General features: G+C 38.0%; 1 pseudogene; it reads right to left on the minus strand.

The window, feature by feature from the left end:
• Window positions 1-8,421: 8,421 nt before the first annotated feature.
• LOC118666841 lies at window positions 8,422-11,923 on the minus strand (annotated as a pseudogene).
• Between the last annotated feature and the right edge of the window lie 3,166 nt (window positions 11,924-15,089).

Here is a 15,089-nt window from a genome sequence, read left to right on the forward strand (position 1 = left end):
CCTTGTGCAAGGGTGGGGGCCAGCTGGTTTGCCCTGAAGGGTGTCCTGGACCAGGATGGGGGTCCCACTAGGGTGCCTGGCCAGCCTGGGTGAGGGGCTGAGGGCCGTTTTTAGGCTGACTATGCCCACGGGCTGGAAGCATGTATCTGGGATTTATTTATCTTCTATAATTAAAACTTTGTAGCCTTGAGCAGAGCCCAGGGCAGGCGGGAAGCTTGGGTTCCTCCATCACTGGGGCAACCCAACCCTCCTGCTCGCTCCAGCTCCGTGGCCACCACCGTCTTTGTGATGGAATGAGAGAGTGATGGTTAATTTGCATATTACTTGTATTAGATAGGATATATCTATATCTATCTATCTATCTATATATATACACATACACACACACACTAGAGGCCTGGTGCACAAAAATTTGTGCACTAGGGGAGTGGGTCCCTCAGCCCGGCCTGTGCCCTCTCACAGTCTGAACCCCTCGGGGGATGACCACCTGCTGGCTTAGGCCTGCTCCCTGGGGGATTGGGCCTAAGCTGGCAATCAGACATCCCTCTGGCAGCCCGGCAGCCCTCGGGGGATGTCCACTTGCCATCGGGGAGCAGACCTAAGCTGCAGTCTGACATCCTTAATGCTGCTGAGGAGGCAGGAGAGGCTCCCACCACCACCACTGTACTGGCAGCCATCAGCCGGCCACCATCTTTGTTGGCAGTTAATTTGTATATCTCGCTGATTACCAATGGGAAACGTAGCGGAGGTACGGTTAATTACCCTTTTTGTCTTTTATTAGATAGGATATATATATATATATATATATATATATATATATATATATTTTTTTTTTTTCAGGCACTCATAGAACATTTTCTAGAATAGACAAGTTAGGACACAAAAAAAGTCTCAATAAATTTAAGAAGATTGAAATCATATGAAGCATTTTCTCTGACCATAATGGCACGGACTAGAAATTAATCACAGGCAAAATGTGGAAAACACACAAATTCATGGAGGCTAAATAACATGTTACTAAACAATGAATGGGTTAACAAGGAGATCAAGAAAGAAATCAGTTATCTTGAAACAAATGAAAATAAGAACACAACAACCAAAAATCTATGAGACATAGCAAAAGCTGTTCTAAGAGAGAAATTCATAGCATTACAGGCCTACTTCAGAAAGCAATAAAAAACTCAAATAAACAATCTAACTTTATACTTAATAGAACTGAAAAAATCAACAAATAGATCCCAAAGTGAGTAGAAGGAAGGAAATAATAAAGGTCACAGAAGAAATAAACAAAATATAGTCTAAAAAAATACAAAAGATCAGTAAAACCAAGAGCTGGTTCTTTGAAAAGATAAACATGATTGACAAACTTTTAATAAGACATATCAAGAAAAAAAAACAGAGAGGAGCCAAGTAAATAAAATCATAAATGAAAAAAAGTCAACTGACACCAAAGAAATAGAGGGTGCCCCAAAATTCACGCAAGATTTGAATTTTGCGTGAGCTTTAACAACAACAACAAAAAATAAAAGCCTAATTTTACTTGGTTTATTGAATCAGATTCTAATATCTGTTGCCCTTTGATTTCAATCCCTTCAATTTGATAAGCATTACCAAGTACCAATTATGGCCCAGGAGCAGGGACAATGAAGACCAATGAAGACCACGGCTTTGTGTATGTGCCAGCAAATCCGTGGAGGCCATTTACCCAATGTGTTATTCTGTACATAATCCTATACTGTATACTTTATGAATCAATAAAAAATTTACAATTTTTAATTATAAACCTGTGTTTTCTATCAAAATTACTTCTTGCATGAATTTTGGGACACCCTATACAAAGGATGATAAGAAAGTATCATGAGTAACTATATGCCAACAAATTGGGACAATCTGGATGAAATGGATAAATTCTTAGGACATACACTCTTCCAAAACTGGACCAGGAAGGATCAGAGAATCTGAATAGACAGATTACAACTAGTGAAATTAAAGCAGCAATTAAAAAAAAAAAAACTCCCAACAAATAAAAGTTTTGGGCCATGTGACTTTATATGTGAATGTTACCAAACATTCAAAAAAGAACTAACACCTATCCTTCTCTAACTATCCCAAGAAATTCAAGAAGAGGGATGACTTGCAAATTCATTTTATGAGTCCAGTATTATCCTAATTCCAAAACCAGATGAAGACACTACAAAAGAAAGGAAAGTACAGGCCACTATCACTGATAAACATAAATGCTAAAATCCTTAACAAAATATTAGCAATGCAGTAAATAGATCATTCACCATGATCAAGTGGGATTTATTTCTGGGATGCAAGGTTGGTGCAATAGTCACAAACCAATAAATGTGATATACTACATAAAGAAAATGAAGGATAAACACCATACATTCATATCAATAGATGCAGAAAAGACATTTGGTAAAACTCAGCACACATTTACGATATCTCTCAGCAAAGTGGGAATAGAGGGAACGTACCTCAATGTCATAAAGATCATATATGACAAACCCACAGCCAACATCATACTCAATGGGCAAAAACTAAAAGTTTTTCCCTTAAGTCAGGGATGTCTGCTCTCGCCACTCTTATTTAACATATTACTGGAAACTCTAGCCACAGCAAAGATACAAAAAGAAATAAAAGGAATCCAAATGGGAAAGGAAAATGTAAAAACTGTCATTTGCAAATGACAGATTTTGTACCGAGTAAACCCTAAAGACTCCACCAAAAAGCTACTTAGATCTAATAAATGAGTGCAGCAAAGTAGCAGGATACAAAATTAATATTCAGAAATTGGTGGCATTTCCATACATCAATAATAAACTATCAGAAAGAAAAATAAGAGAACAATCCCATTTACTATTGCAACAAAAAAAATAAGGTACCCAGGAATAAATTTAAACAAGGAGGTAAAAGACGTGTACTCAGAAAACTATAGAACATTGAAGAATGCAGTTGAGGCAGTTACAAATAAATGAATTGAAATGGAAGAATTAACATCACTAAAATTCTCATACTATCAAAATCAGTCTATAGATGCAATGAATCCTTATTAAAATTCCTACAGCACATTTCACAGATTATAGAAAAACAATTCCAAAAATTATATAGAACCAAAATGAATAGCTTCAGCAATCTTGTGAAAAATGAACAAACTTGGAAGTATAACAATACCTGATATCAAACTATAATACAAGACCATTATAATAAAAACAGCTTGCTACTGGTGTAAGAACAAGCATATAGATCAGTGAAACAGAACAGAGAGCCCAGAAATCAACCCATACCTATATGATCAATTAATATTTGACAAAGGAGGCAAGAGCATACAATGGGGTAAAGACAGTTTCTTCAATGAATGCTATTGCTAAAATTGGACAGGTACATGTAAAAAATGCAATTAGACCACCAATTGACACCATACACAAAGAATAAACTCCAAATGGATAAAATACTTAAATGCAAGTTGTGAACCCATAAAAATCCGAGAAGAAAGCATAGGCAGTAAAATCTCAGACAACTCTCTGAGCAGTATTTTTGACAATATGTCTCCAAGAGCAAAGGAAATAAACAAATGAGACTACATCAAACTGAAAAGCTTCTCACAGCAAAATAAACCATTAACAAAATGAAAGACAACCAACTGGATGGGAGAACATATTTGCTAACGATAATTCTGATAAGGGGTTACTCTCCAAAATATATAAAGAATTTATACAGCACTCAACACAGAAAAAAAAATCGCAAAGAATTCAATTTTTAAAAATGGGCAAAGCACCTGAATAGACACTTCTCTAAAGAGGACATACAGATGGCCAATAGACATATAAAAAAAAATGCTCAGTTTCACTAATCATCAGAGAGATTCAAATTAAAAGCACAATGAAATATTACCTCACATCTGCCAGAATAGCTACCATCATTAAATCAAGAAAACAACAAGTATTGGTGAGGATGTGGAGAAAATGGAACTATAGTGCACTGTTAGTAGGAATGCAGACTGGTACAGTTCCTGTGGAATACAGTATGGAGTTTAGTAAAAAAAAAAAAAAAAATAGAACTACATTTTGACCCAGCAAACCTACTTCTGCAAAATATCCTAAGAATCCCAAACACCAATTTGAAAGAATATATGCATCCCTATGTTCATTGCAGTGTTATTTACAATAGGCAAGATCTTAAAACAGCCCAAACACCCATCAGTAAATGAGTAGATAAAAAAGCTGCAGTCCATTTACAGAACGGAATACTAAGTGGCCATTAAAAAGAAGGAAATCTTGCCCTAGCTGGTTTTGCTCAGTGGATAGGGCCTTGGCTTGAGGACTGAAGGGTCCCAGGTTCAATTCCAGTCAAGGGCACATGCCTGGGTTTTGGGCTCAATCCCCAGAGGGGGGCATGCAGGAGGCAGTTGATCAACAATTCCCTCTCCCTCCCTTTCTGAAATCAATAAAAAAATATATATATTTTTTTAAAAAACAAAGGAAATCTTACCTGCTGTGACAGCATGGATGGACCTGGATATTATTTTGCTAAGTGAAATAAGCCAGTCAGAGAAAGACAAATACCACATGATCACACTTATATATGGAATCTAATGAACAAAATAAACTGATGAACAAAGTAGAACCAGAGGATACATGGATCAAAGTGACAGCTGTCAGAGGGGAGGGGTTGTGAATTGATGGGAGACTGTGAAGGCATTAGCTAAAGAACAGACATGCGTGACCCACAGACACAGACAACAGTGTGATGATGGCCACAGGCAGGGGTTGGGGACAGTGTGAAGGTGGGCGAATGGGGAAGGGGGAGAAATGGGTATAGCTGCAATTAAAATGATAATAAAATAATCTTTCCTTTTCCAATAAAAAATTAAAAATACAATCAAAATTATTAACAGAGGAAATGTTTAAATAGAAACTCCATATTAGACTTGAAAAGAAGTAATTAGAACTACTATGTTAGTTCAGCAAGTGTACCAGATACATGATTAATATTTTAAAAAATCTATTATTACCCTGACTGGTTTGGCTCAGTGGATAGAGCGTCGGCCTGCGGACTGAAGGGTCCCAGGTTCGATTCCAGTCAAGGGCATGTACCTTGGTTGCAGGCACATCCCCAGTAGGGGGTGTGCAGGAGGCAGCTGATGGATGTTTCTCTCTTATCGATGTTTCTAACTCTCTATCCCTCTCCCTTTCTCTCTGTAAAAAAAATCAATAAAATATATTTTTTAAAAATCGATTATCTTCCTATATGCAATCAATAAACATTTAGATATATAGTTTTGTTTTATTTTTAACTTTATTTTTTATTGTTGACACTATTATTGATGTCCCCATTTTTAAAAGATCCTATTTATGACAGCAACAAAACAAGATCTCTAGGGAAAAAGCTTAGAAAAAAATGTACAATAGATTCATGCGGGGTGGGGGAGAGATTATTGAAAGCATTAAAGAAAGCCTAAATAAATGGAGAAGTCTTCATGGAAAGAAAGACCCAATGCTATAAAATCATCAGTTTTCCTTGATGTAAACTAGCCAATTCAATTTTGATTTTTTAAAAAATTGAAAAGAGTTGAGCATTACATTTTTCATATTATTTCACAATATTTTAAATATAAGTGTACTAGAGTAGGAGGAAGTTCAATGAATCTTGACAATTTAAAAGGAGACAGAGTCTTAACAGCACTTTGATTGACTATCTCAGAAATAATCATACATCAGGCACACAAAATTGACAGATTATAGAGACTTGGCTACTTCCATTTTGCTGCAGCCTTTCCTATCATTATTAACTGGAAAATCCTTCAATGCGCTTTTATTAGGAGTCAGAGATGAGAGTGAGGGCCTGGAGAGACTATGTCACTTCCCTTTGCCTGGTGTGTGGAGGAAAATAAAAGGGTAACCACAGCCACAAGGACAAGGGAAGAAGACCGAGACCTAGGGCCTGGCCACAAGGAAGGAATGAGAATTTGAGGAACCCATGTGGGCCTGAAAAGACCCATAGAGTTTCCTGATAGGCTGCTTAAAACCAATGGCATAACAATACAAATAAAATGAAAAAAAAAAAAAAAAAAAAAAAACAGGGGAAAAGGAACAAAGGTAAATAAGCGAATTATGCTAATTGTAAGAGCTATTCTCTGTACTATGATCCAATTCCAAATTTGATTCTGAGATTTCTATCTGTAAGTGGGGGAAAAAGGAAAGTATGACAAATGTTGTAGTGCTCATTACTAGAAATTACTTAGGGATTACTACAAATCCCTAAGTAAAGTGTATAAGAAATCGCTGTCAGTCTGGATGCTCACATGCAAGAAACAGATGCCATCTGCAGTTGAGTTAGGCAAAAATGTAATTTACTAAACAGATATTGGATAGTTCACAGGATCCGCCATGATGGATAGAGATACAGGCTCTAGGCTAAACTACTAGGAAAAATGCACTGAAGGATGCTTTAGAATTGGTCTGGAGAGAAACTTTTCCCACTAGTGCTGCAGATACTGCCACTTCCATCTGCAGAGCTAGTGTCGTGTTAAATCCTATAGGTCCGCTTCTGATTGGTAGAGCCTAGATCACATGTCTATGCCTTAGCTGCAAAAGAGGAAACTAAGTATCTGTCATTTTTAGCTTCTGTCATACAAACCAAATATTTATATTTATAAGATTAGGGATTCAGCAAACATAAAAAATGGTTCTGCTGCCGGACAGTCAAAACAGATGACAGATGTCCTGACAATAACCATACATCATCCACTGCTGAGTGTGAGTGTGATCAGTGACATCAATCCTGGGAAGGGCTTAAAATAAGCACACATATTGCTACTTGTCACTAGCATATGACCGAGAAATTCCACTTCTGGGTATTTGAGAAAACACAAACACTAATTAGACAAGGTATATGTACCCCTATTTCATTGCAGCATTATTTATAATAGCTAAGATATGGAAGCAATTTCGGTGTCCCATCGATAGATGAATGATAAAGATGTGATATAAAATGAAATACTATTTATTCAAAAAAAGAATGAAATATTGCCATTTGTGACATAGATGGACCTGCACAGTATTATGCTAAATGAAATAAGCTAAGCAGAAAAACACAGATACCATTTCATTTATACGTGGAATCTAAAAAAAAAAATGAACAGATAAAACAGAAACAGAGTCATCAGAGAACAAACTGATGGTCACCAGAAGGGAGGGTGTTGGGGGAGGGGTAAGAAGGGGGAACATGAGGTACAAACCTCCAGTTATAAAAGTCATAGGATATAATGTACAGCATAAGGAAAATAGCCGATATTATAACAACTTTGTATGGATACAGATGGTTACCGACATTGTGGTGATTGCATTGTCAAAGAATATAAATGTCAAATCATTATGTACACCTGGAACTAATATATTATTGCATGCCAACTATAACTTTAATTAAAAAAAGAAATCACATTGAGTTCTAAAAATAATTGTTACTTGTGCCCATATTGACTTATTGATCAAACTATTATCAATTCAATCATCTATAATAACACTGCATTCATTTAATTTCCTGTTTTCAGTAGAAGCTCTTAATACATCCATATATGTAGCTTTCTTGTAATAATTTAACTTGATCAAAGGGTAAAATCCAGAATTCTACCCTTTGGAGTGGATAAAATAGCCAACCCTTTTTATTATCTCTAAGGGCTCTTAATAAAACAGAGTTTAAAAAGCAAATGATTATGCCAAGAACAGAAAGAGCAACACATAATTTCTAGTCATATACCGGTAGTGGCTACCGGTGTATGACTAGAAACTGGAAATTTCACCAAAATATAAATCTCTAAAGAGACAGGTTTCTAGGAAGAAGTGAAAATTACAATAATTATTGAAAGCTACTGGGGAGAAGATCAATTCAACTACATGCACAACCATCTCAAAATGGGCTCTGTTGTCTTCTGAGTATTCTCTAAGTGCAAATGAGGAAGAAGGATTCCACGATCGCCTGTTTCTGCTGGTGGCACTGATGGAGCCTGCTCTGTTAAGTGGCTGCAATTGCAGGCTATTTCAGAAAGGGGAGGCAAGGACAGTCTGATATGCACAGTATGGCTGCCGTGAGCATGCCTGGGGCACGCTTAGGCTTGCTGTGAAAAGATGATCCCTGGTTTATCTGAACAAAGTAGCTTGAAACGTATAATTTAAAACCAAAACAAATCATATCCAGAGCCAACAGTATCTAAAATGTCATCTACTGATAACATAATGTGTGGAATTAGAAAGAAATTCTTCTGGAAGGAGAAGAGATTAAAAAAAAATACAGAGCAGAGATGCTGGCAGAAGAAGAAAGCTCAGAGCAGCTCTCAAAGAGCTGCCATTTGTCCCAGGGCCATTCTGGGCTTCTCTGTTCTACTGTTTTTGCCTCATGAACCCAGGGACGTATGAGTCACTGTTGCCAGTATGCAGACAGGTCTTCAAAACTGGTAAACAGCAAGAACAAACAATCCTGACTCAAAAAAAATATATATATATAATATGTATATAAAATATATATATATAATATATATATACATATATAATATATATACATATATTATACATATATATATATATATATACATATATTTTACATATGTATATATTATATATATATATATATATATATATATATATATATATATATATTAGACATCAGAGCCAGCAGAGAAAAAAAGATTCAGGGCAGAAAGAAAGTTATCTAATAATACGAGATTGTTTTGGTACTTGTTGCTGTTGATTAATAAGGGTTGATTTTTTATTTTTATTTTTTTTTTGCTCTAAAGGATCATTTTATTTGAACCTATTACTTTCTTTTCACTCAACACTGCAAAGATAAAGCAACATAAAATATGAGGCAAAGGGAGGCCAGTCTTTAAGAATTTGTGTCTTCAAACTTTTACTGGTATAACAATCCTTTCAAGCCTGGAGCCACTCAAAGATGAATCATGAAAATAAGAGGAAAAACTTTCTTTCCAACAGGTTTGGCGGTATGTATGCTACAGCAAGGCTGGTGGTAGCAAACAGTGTCATTCAAGCCTGCATTGATATATAAATTAGACATTACTTGGAAATAATTCCTTTATGCTGAAATGTAAATTTAATCCAACATTATGCTAACTTTTGCAATTATGCTCCACCCTATTTTAGTACTAGAGATGAAGTGCTCACCACCAAAAAATGAGAATAACAGCTACTGCTAAGGTAATAGCTGTGAAATTCATTCCCCGGTATTGCTTTGAAAATATATCCCTAGGTTGTTAAGAGAAAAATCTGACTTTAATGAAATGTATTTTTTAACTGGAATTCTTCAGTCATCAAATTGAAATAATAAGAGGAATGATGAAAAAAAAAAAAAAGCCGAAACCGGTTTGGCTCAGTGGATAGAGCGTCGGCCTGCGGACTGAAGGGTCCCAGGTTCGATTCCGGTTAAGGGCATGTACCTGGGTTGCGGGCACATCCCCAGTGGGGGATGTGCAGGAGGCAGCTGATTGATGTTTCTCTCTCATCAATGTTTCTGGCTCTCTATCTCTCTCTCCCTTCCTCTCTGTAAAAAATCAATAAAATATATTTAAAAAAAAAAAAAAGAGGAATGATGGTTGGCCTGTCATTCTTCTTCTTATTTGACCCCAACCAATTAAACACCAGTGTTTTCTCAACTCTTCTGCGAAGGGCAAGTTTTTCTCCTACTTCTGTGCATACAGGATTAGACAAAACGATTTTGCCCAAGTCAGCCTCGACTGCACCTAGCTCGTCTTCCTGTTGACAGGAACATCATGTTCACCATGAGCACTTCACTCTTTTTCACAACTTTTGCACCTTAGCTGCTTTCTGGTCTCCTTCAGTGCATGCACCTAGAAGCCCTCTAAGCAGGAAATAGGAGGGTTCCAATTCTGTGAAAATCTCAGGTAAAGCACCAACTGCATCAAGTACCTGCTTCACCATTCTGTCAGCCCAGAACAAAGTGGGGCCAACTTTTAGTCCTACTTCAATAAGACTTCCTGGAGCACCATACTGAAGATCATCATATTCCCCAAACAGTGATACAGTTTTGGAAAAGATCAAACTATGCATGAATTTTCCTTCCCTATCTTTGGAAACAATACCAGGTCTGACTTCTATCTCCTGGCCCACCTTTAGCATTCCTTTTAGAATACCACCACCAGCTACACCCCTCTTAAGGTCATTGATTTCACAGCCAGGTTTGTTGATATCAAAAGACCTAATAACAGTAAGTGGGGGTTCTGAAGTAAAGTCTCTTGGGGGCACTAGAATTTTCTTTACTATGTACTCACAGGCAACTTCCATGTTGTATTTCAGCTGAGCAAAAATTGGAATCATAGAATGCAAGGATCTGTTCATACTGTTCTTTTTTTTTTTTTAATTAAATCTTTATTGTTCAGATTATTACATTTGTTCCTCTTTTTTTTCCCCCCATAACTCCCCTCCTCCCAGTTCCCGCCCCACACTCCGCCCTCACTCCCCACCCACTGTCCTCATCCATAGGTGCACGATTTTTGTCCAGTCTCTTCCCGCATCTCCCACACCCCTTTCCCCCCCAGGAATAGTCAGTCCATTCCCTTTCTATGTCCCTGATTCTATTATAATCACCAGTTCATTCTGTTCATCAGATTATTTATTCACTTGATTCTTAGATTCACTTGTTGATAGATGCATGTTTGTTGTTCATAATTTGTATCTTTACCTTTTTCTTCCTCTTCCTCTTCTTAAAGGATACCTTTCAGCATTTCATATAATCCTGGTTTGGTGGTGATGAACTCCTTTAGCTTTTCCTTATCTGTGAAGCTCTTTATCTGACCTTCAATTCTGAATGATAGCTTTGCTGGATAAAGTAATCTTGGTTGTAGGTTCTTGGCATTCATCACTTTGAATATTTCTTGCCACTCCCTTCTGGCCTGCAAAGTTTCTGTTGAGAAATCAGCTGACAGTCGTATGGGTATTCCCTTGTAGGTAACTGAGTTTCTTTCTCTTGCTGTTTTTAAGAGTCTCTCTTTATCTTTTGCTCTTGGCTTTTTAATTATGATGTGTCTTGGTGTGGTCCTCTTTGGATTCCTTTTGTTTGGGGTTCTCCGCGCTTCTTGGACCTGTAAGTCCATTTCTTTCACCAGGTGGGGGAAGTTTTCTGTCATTATTTCTTCAAATAGGTTTTCAATATCTTGCTCTCTCTCATCTTCTGGCACCCCTATAATTCTGATGTTGGTACGCTTGAAGCTGTCCCAGAGGCTCCTTATACTATCCTCGCATTTTTGGATTCTTTTTTCATTTTGCTTTTCCGGTTGGGTGTTTTTTGCTTCCTCGCATTTCAAATCATTGACTTGATTCTTGCGCTCCTCTGGTCTGCTGTCGGGAGTCTGTATAATATTCGTTATTTCAGTCCGTGTATGCTTAATTTCTAGTTGGTTCTTTATCATAACATCGAGGGTCTCATTAGTTTTCTTGTAGATCTCATTAAGTTTATCGGCGGCTTCTAAACAGTTCTTGAGAGACCTTAAAAGTGTGGTTCTGAACTCTATATCTTCCATTGACAATTTTGTCCTGTTTCTTTGTCTCCGCATTTTGTTATGCTTCCTTGGTGCACCCCCTAGTGGTCTTTGTTCGCAGTCTTATAGTTAAGTCTTTATTGTTGTAGCTAATTCCAGGGAGGGTTTGACCTCCAGGCCAAGTGGCTATGAGAGCTGTTCATACTGTTCTTAGCTTGGCTTTTTTTTTTTTTTAACCAAAAAATTTTATTTTGAAGAATTAAAATATGCTTCAGTTTCATGATGTCTATAGCGGTCAGGTGTGCAGAAGTCTGAGGCTGAGGACAAGACTCACTACCAGCTGTCAACAGAAGACATTGCTGCTACACTGTACAGCAGAGTAGCCATCAAAACATTGTGGCCAGTGGACATATTCCTAGAAAAATACAACCTTCCAAAGCTCAATCAGGAAGAATCTAAAAATCTCAATAGCTGATAACTATGGAAGAAATTGAAGCAGTGATCAAAAAGCTTCCATCAAACAAAAGCCCGGGGCCAGAGGGCTTCACAGAGGAGTTTTATCAAACATTCTAGGAAGAACTAAAACCTATCCTCCTGACTATTCCAAAAAAATCAAGAGGAAGGAACACTTCCAAGCTCATTCTATGAAGCCAGCATCACCCTAATACTAAAACCAGATAAAGACAACACAATGTAAGAGAATTACAGGCCAATATCCCTCATGAACATATATGCCAAAATCCTTAACAAAATTCTAGCAAATTGGATCCAGCAATACATCAGAAAGATCATACACCATGACCAAGTAGGATTTATCCCAGGGATGCAAGGATGGTACAATATCTGCAAATCAATAAATGTGATACATCACATGACAAATTGAGAGAAAAAAACCACATAGTCATATCAATTGATGCAGAAAAAGCATTTGACAAAATCCAACACCCTTTCTTGATAAAAACTTTCAGCAAGGTGGGAATAGAAGGATCATACATCAACATAATAAAAGCCATATATGACAAACCCACAGCCAACATCATACTCAATGGGCAAACAGTAAAACCATTTCCCCTAAGAACAGGAACAAGACAGGGATGCCCACTCTCACCATTCCTGTTCGACATAGTACTGGAAATACTAGCCATTGTGATTAGACAAGAAGAAGAATTAAAAGGCATCCAAATTGGAAAAGAAGAAGTAAAACTGTCCTTATTCACAGATGACATGATACTGTACATAGAAAATCCTAAAGACTCCATCAAAAAATTATTAGACTTAATAAATGAATTCGGCAACATAGCAGGATACAAAATTAACACCAAGAAATCTATGGTATTTCTATACACCAATAGTGAACTTACAGAAAGAGAGACTAAAAAAGCAATCCCATTTACTATTGCACCAAAAAAAAAAAAAAAGATACCTGGGAATAAACTTAACTAAGGAGGTAAAAGACCTATACGTGGAAAACTACAGGACACTGAAAAAAGAGATACAGGAAGACATAAACAATGGAAGAACATACCATGTTCACGAATTGGTAGAATCAACATCATTAAAATTTCCATATTACCCAAAGCAATCTATACATTCAATGCACTCACCATTAAAATACCAATGGGGGAGAAAACCAAGATGGCGGCATAGGTAAACACCGGAGTTAGCTGCCTCGAACAACCACTTCACAAATACAACTAAAAGACGGAACGGACATCGCCCAGAACCACAGGAAGACTGGATGAGGGGAAATTCTTCAACTAGAAGGAAAGAGAACAGCATACGAGACTCAGAGGAGGCGCAGTGAGGAAAATACAAAGGTGCGGAGGTATGCCCTGAGCGGGCTGGCAGCTGAGGGCGCGGTTGTCGTTTTCAATCGGGAGGGAGTCTCAGATTCTGAGCTCCAGTTCTGGGCGAGTCTCTAGGGACCCAGACTCAAACGGGAGAAGCGGGACTGTCTGGCATTGGTCGGAACACGAGGGCAGCTTTCTCTCTGAGGTTTGCAGCGGTTGCTGGGCCTCTGAGAGGCAGAGCCTCTGGGGACAGGACTGAGAGCAGCCATAACTGCTCCCTCCACCTGCTCTGTTGATCCCGTGTGACCCGCCCCGCCCAAGCCCTGCACAGAGCCATTTGCCAGATAGCCTCAGGCAAAGGCTAGATTAGCACCTCCCTAGAGGACAGAAGTTTTCCCACTGCAGACACAGCTGATTCTCACAGCCAGTTGGCCTGGAGGTCAAATCCCCCTAGTATTAACTACAACAATCAAGGCTTAACTACAACAAGACTGCGCACGAAGACCACTAGGGGCTGCACCAAGAAAGCATAAAAAATGCGGAGACAAAGAAACAGGACAAAACTGTCAATGGAGGATATTGAGTTCAGAACCACACTTTTAAGGTCTCTCAAGAACTCTCTAGAAGCTGCCGATAAAGTTATTGAGATCCTCAAGAAATCTAATGAGACCCTCGATGTTGTGATAAAGAACCAACTAGAGGCCCTGGCCGGTTTGGCTCAGTGGATAGAGCATCAGCCTGCGGACTGAAGGGTCTCGGGTTCAATTCCAATCAAGGACATGTACCTTGGTTGCAGGCACATCCCCAGTAGGGAGTGTGCAGGAGGCAGCTGATCGATGTTTCTCTCTCATCGATGTTTCTAACTCTCTCTCTCTCCCTCTCTCTTCCTCTCTGTAAAAAAATCAATAAAATATTAAAAAAAAAAGAACCAACTAGAAATTAAGCATACACAGACTGAAATAATGAATATTATACAGACTCCCAACAGCAGACCAGAGGAGCGCAAGAATCAAGGCAAAGATTTGAAATGCGAAGAAGCAAAAAACACCCAACCAGAAAAGCAAAATGAAAAAAGAATCCGAAAATACGAAGATAGTGTAAGGAGCCTCTGGGACAGCTTCAAGCGTACCAACATCAGAATTATAGGGGTGCCAGAAGATGAGAGAGACCAAGATATTGAAAACTATTTGAAGAAATAATGACAGAAAACTTCCCCTACCTGGTGAAAGAAATAGACTTACAAGTCCAGGAAGCGCAGAGAACCCCAAACAAAAGGAATCCAAAGGGGACCACACCAAGACACATCATAATTAAAATGCCAAGAGCAAAAGACAAAGAGAGAATCTTAAAAGCAGCAAGAGAAAGAAACTCAGTTACCTACAAGGGAATACCCATACGACTGTCAGCTGATTTCTCAACAGAAACTTTGCAGGCCAGAAGGGAGTGGCAAGAAATATTCAAAGTGATGAATGCCAAGAACCTACAACCAAGATTACTTTATCCAGCAAAGCTATCATTCAGAATTGAAGGTCAGATAAAGAGCTTCACAGACAAGGAAAAGCTAAAGTAGTTCATCACCACCAAACCAGTATTATATGAAATGCTGAAAGGTATCCTTTAAGAAGAGGAAGAAGAAGAAAAAGGTAAAGATACTAATTATGAACAACAACTATGCATCTATCGACAAGTGAATCTAAGAATCAAGTGAATAAATAATCTGATGAACAGAATGAACTGGTGATTATAATAGAATCAGGGACATAGAAAGGGAATGGACTCACTATTTT

Source organism: Myotis myotis, unplaced genomic scaffold (genome assembly GCF_014108235.1).
Source record: "Myotis myotis isolate mMyoMyo1 unplaced genomic scaffold, mMyoMyo1.p scaffold_m19_p_12, whole genome shotgun sequence".
Classification (NCBI taxonomy): Eukaryota; Metazoa; Chordata; class Mammalia; order Chiroptera; family Vespertilionidae; genus Myotis; species Myotis myotis.